The sequence below is a fragment of the Triticum dicoccoides genome, chromosome 7B, assembly GCF_002162155.2.
Source record: "Triticum dicoccoides isolate Atlit2015 ecotype Zavitan chromosome 7B, WEW_v2.0, whole genome shotgun sequence".
Lineage (NCBI taxonomy): Eukaryota > Viridiplantae > Streptophyta > Magnoliopsida > Poales > Poaceae > Triticum > Triticum dicoccoides.
In genome coordinates this window covers 59,467,898-59,473,388 of record NC_041393.1, presented here as the reverse complement: position 1 = coordinate 59,473,388, position 5,491 = coordinate 59,467,898, and positions in this window count along the sequence as shown.

Here is a 5,491-nt window from a genome sequence, read left to right as displayed (position 1 = left end):
CCAATCATGAGCTCTCAAGAGAAATGATTATTCAAAAAAATTATGCTCGACTTTCTCTCAATGATCGCACCATGCTCGATAGTTCTTGTGCTGGTTCTTATATGCTGAAGACTACTGAATTCAAGTGGGACTTATTGGAAAGAATTAAATGCAACTCTGAAGATTGGGGTTCCGACGATGGTAAGGAGTCAGGTATAACACCTAAGTTTGATTGTGTTAAATCTTTTATGGATACCGATGCTTTTCGTGGATTTAGCGCTAAATATGGATTTGACTCTGAGATAGTAGCTTCTTTCTGTGAATCTTTTGCTTCTCACGTTGATCTCCCTAAGGAGAAGTGGTTTAAATATAATCCTCCCATTGAAGTAAAAGTAGTTGCACCTATTACAGTTGAAGAAAAGAATATCACTTATAATGATCCTATTGTTCCTACTACTTATGTTGAGAAACCACCTTTTCCTATTAGAATGAAGGATCATGCTAAAGCTTCAACTGTTGTTCGTAAGAGTAATACTAGAACATATACACCTCCTGAGCAAATTAAAGTTGAACCTAGTATTGCTATGGTTAAAGATCTCTTGGATGATAATATAGATGGACATGCTATTTACTTCTGTGGTGAAACTGCTAATATTGTTAAACCAGATGCTAAAATACATAGACCTATTGTAGGCATGCCTGTTATTTCTATTAAAATAGGAGACCATTGTTATCATGGCTTATGTGATATGGGTGCTAGTGCTAGTGCAATACCCCATTCCTTATATAAAGAAATTATGCATGATAGTGCACCTGCTGAGATAGAAGAAATAGATGTTACAATTAAGCTTGCCAATAGAGATACCATTTCACCAGTTGGGATTGTTAGAGATGTTGAAGTCTTATGTGGGAAAGTTAAATACCCTGCTGATTTCCTTGTTCTGGGTTCCCCACAAGATGACTTTTGTCCCATTATATTTGGTAGACCATTCTTGAATACTGTTAATGCTAGGATCGATTGCGAAAAGGATGTTGTTACAATTGGCTTGGAGGATATGAAACATGAGTTTAATTTTGCTAAATTTCATAGACAACCCCATGATAAAGAATTGCCTAGTAAAAATGAAATAATTGGTCTTGCTTCTATTGCCGTACCTCCTACTGATCCGTTAGAACAATATTTTCTAGACCATGAAAATGATATGTTTATGAATGAAAGAAGGGAAATAGATGAAGTATTCCCTCAACAGGGTCCTATTCTGAAACACAATTTGCCTGTTGAAATCCTAGGGGATCCTCCTCCACCCAAGGGTGATCCTGTGTTTGAGCTCAAACCATTACCTGATAATCTTAAATATGCTTATCTTGATGAAAAGAAGATATATCCTGTTATTATTAGTGCTAACCTTTCAGAGCAGGAAGAGGAAAGATTATTGAAAACTCCAAAGAAGCACCTTGCTGCTATTGGATATACTCTGGATGATCTTAAGGGCATTAGTCCCACTCTATGCCAACATAAAATTAAATTGGACGAAGGTTCCAAACCAGTTAGAGATCCTCAACGACGAATAAATCCTAAGATGAAAGAAGTTGTAAGAAAGGAGATACTAAAACTCCTTGAGGCAGGTATAATTTATCCCGTTGCTGATAGTGAATGGGTAAGCCCTGTCCATTGTGTCCCTAAAAAGGGAGGTATTACTGTTGTTCCTAATGATAAATATGAATTGGTTCCGCAAAGAATTATTACAGGTTATAGGATGGTAATTGATTTCCGTAAGTTAAATAAAGCTACTAAGAAAGATCATTACCCTTTACCTTTTATTGATCAAATGCTAGAAAGACTATCCAAACACACACATTTCTGCTTTCTAGATGGTTATTCTGGTTTCTCTCAAATACCCGTGTCAGGGGAAGATCAATCAAAAACTACTTTTACTTGCCCTTTTGGTACTTTTGCTTATAGACGTATGCCTTTTGGTTTATGTAATGCACCTGCTACCTTTCAAAGATGCATGATGGCTATATTCTCTGACTTTTGTGAAAAGATTTGTGAGGTATTCATGGATGACTTCTCCGTTTATGGATCCTCTTTTGATGATTGCTTGAGCAACCTTGATCGAGTTTTGCAGAGATGTGAAGACACTAGTCTCGTCCTGAATTGGGAGAAGTGTCACTTTATGGTTAATGAAGGCATTGTCTTGGGGCATAAAATTTCTGAAAGAGGTATTGAAGTTGATAAAGCTAAAGTTGATGCTATTGAAAAGATGCCATGTCCCAAGGACGTTAAAGGTATAAGAAGTTTCCTTGGTCATGCCGGTTTTTATAGGAGATTCATTAAGGACTTTTCTAAATCTCTAGGCCTCTGACTAATTTATTGCAAAAAGATATCCCTTTTGTCTTTGATGATGATTGTGTAGAAGCATTTGAAATACTTAAGAAGGCTTTGATCACTGCACCTATTGTTCAGCCACCTGATTGGAATTTACCCTTTGAAATTGTGTGTAATGCTAGTGATTATGCTGTAGGTGCTGTTCTAGGGCAGAGAGTTGATAAGAAATTGAATGTTATTCAATATGCTAGTAAGACTATTGATACTGCCCAGAGAAATTATGCTACTACTGAAAAAGAATTCTTGGCAGTTGTATTTGCTTGTGATAAGTTCAGACCTTACATTGTTGATTCTAAAGTTACTATTCACACTGATCATGCTGCTATTAAATATCTTATGGAAAAGAAAGATGCTAAACCTAGACTTATTAAATGGGTTCTCTTGCTTCAAGAATTTGATTTGCATATTATTGATAGAAAGGGAGCTGAGAACCCTGTTGCAGACAACTTGTCTAGGCTAGAGAATGTTCTTGATGACCCACTACCTATTGATGATAGCTTTCCTGATGAACAATTAGCAGTCATTAATGCTTCTTGTACTGCTCCATGGTATGCTGATTATGCTAATTATATTGTTGCTAAATTTATACCACCTAGTTTCACATACCAGCAAAAGAAAAAGTTCTTTTATGATTTAAGACATTACTTCTGGGATGACCCACACCTTTATAAAGAAAGAGTAGATGGTGTTATTAGACGTTGTGTACCCTAGCATGCAGGAACATATCCTACGAAAGTCTCACTCCGAACCATATGGAGGACACCACGCTGGAGATAGAACTGCACATAAGGTATTGCAATCCGGTTTTTATTGGCCTACTCTCTTCAAATATGCTCGTAAGTTTGTCTTGTGTTGTGATGAATGTCAAAGAATTGGTAATATTAGTAGATGTCAAGAAATGCCTATGAATTATTCTCTTATTATTGGACCATTTGATGTTTGGGGCTTTGATTATATGGGACCTTTTCCTGCCTCTAATGGATATACACATATTTTAGTTGCTGTTGATTACATTACTAAGTAGGTAGAAGCTATTCCAACTAGTAGTGCTGATCATAACACCTCTATTAAGATGCTTAAAGAAGTTATTTTTCCGAGGTTTGGAGTCCCTAGATATCTCATGACTGATGGTGGTTCACATTTTATTCATGGTGCTTTCCGTAAAATGCTTGCTAAGTATGATGTTAATCATAGAATTGCATCTCCTTATCACCCACAGTCTAGTGGTCAAGTAGAGTTGAGCAATAGAGAGCTCAAATTAATTTTGCAAAAGACTGTTAATAGGTCTAGAAAGAATTGGTCCAAGAAACTTGATGATGCATTATGGGCCTATAGAACTACATATAAAAATCCTATGGGTATGTCTCCGTATAAGATGGTTTATGGAAAAGCATGTCACTTACCTCTTGATCTTGAACATAAAGCATATTGGGCTATTAAAGAGCTAAACTATGAATTCAAACTTGCCGGTGAGAAGAGGTTATTTGATATTAGCTCAACTGATGAATGGAGAACCCAAGCCTATGAAAATGCCAAGCTGTTTAAAGAAAAAGTTAAAAGATGGCATGACAAAAGAATACAAAAGCGTGAGTTCAACATAGGTGATTATGTGTTGCTATTCAACTCTCAAGATTTTTTGCAGGAAAACTTCTCTCTAAATGGGAAGGTCCTTACGTTATCGAGGAGGTTCATCGTTTCGGTGCCATAAAAATCAACAACTTCGAAGGCACAAGTCCGAGGGTGGTGAACGATCAAAGAATCAAACATTATATCTTAAGTAATCCTACCAATGTTGAAACTAATATTATTGAGACCGTAACCCCGGAGGAATACATAAGGGACACTTTCCAGAATGTTTCAGACTCCGAAAAGGAATAGCTATGTGGTACGGTAAGTAAACCGACTCCAAAACAATTCTAATGGCAATTTCTCTCAGTTTTGGAATATTTAAGAATTTTGGAAAGAAAGAAGTGATCCGGGAAGGACACGAGGCCTCCACGAGGGTGGAGGGCGCGCCCTGATAACCCACAAGTATGCGGGATAGTTGTAGCCTCTTTCGATAAGTAAGAGTGTCAAACCGAACGAGGAGCTAAAGGTAGAACAAATACTCTCTCAAGTCCTATTGGCCACTGATACGACTCTACACACGCTTGACGTTCGCTTTACCTAGAACAAGTATGAAACTAGAAGTACTTTGTAGGAGAGATAGGAAAGGTTTGCAAAATAATAAAGAGCACGTAAATATAAACTAGGGGCTGTTTAGATAAAGAAGCAATAAAGTAAATATAGCGAGTGTGGAAAAGTGGTGGTAGGAGTTGTGGAATTGTCCCTAAGCAATTGACTATGTTACTAGACCGGTAATCACTATTGCAATTCTATTTGAGGGAGAGGCATAAGCTAACATACTTTCTCTTCTTGGATCATATGCACTTATGATTGGAACTCTAGCAAGCATCTGCAACTACTAAAGATTCATTAAGGTAAAACCCAACCATAGCATTAAAGCATCAAGTCCCCTTTATCCCATACGCAACAATCCCCTTACTCGGGTTTGTGTTTCAGTCACTCACGCAACCCACTATAAGCGAATCATGAACGCATTGCAACACCCTACAGTGGGAATCCCTCACGCTTGCGCGACACGGAGGGCACAATAGGACAACACCAATAATGAAACATGCAACTCAAATCAATCATAGAAATTCATCAATCACCGATAGGACAACAAAAATCTACTCAGACATCATAGGATGGCAACACATCATTGGAAAATAATATGAAGCATAAAGCACCATGTTCAAGTAGAGTGTACATCGGGTTGCGGGAGAGTGGACCGCTGGATATAGAAGGGGGAAGGTGATGGAGATGTTGGTGAAGATGACGGCGGTGTTGGTGAAGATCGCAGTGATGATGATGGCCCCCGGCAGCGCTCCGGCGCCACCGGAAGCAAAGGGGAGAGAGGGCCCCTTCTTCTTCTTCCTTGATCTATCTCTCTGTTTCTGCGTTCTGTGATTGTGCCCCTTCACCGTTTCCTTTATATCTGGAGATCCGTAACTCCGATTGGGGTGAATCTTTCGCCCAGATTTTTCTCGTAAAGTTAGCTTTCTTGCGGCAAAAGAAGAG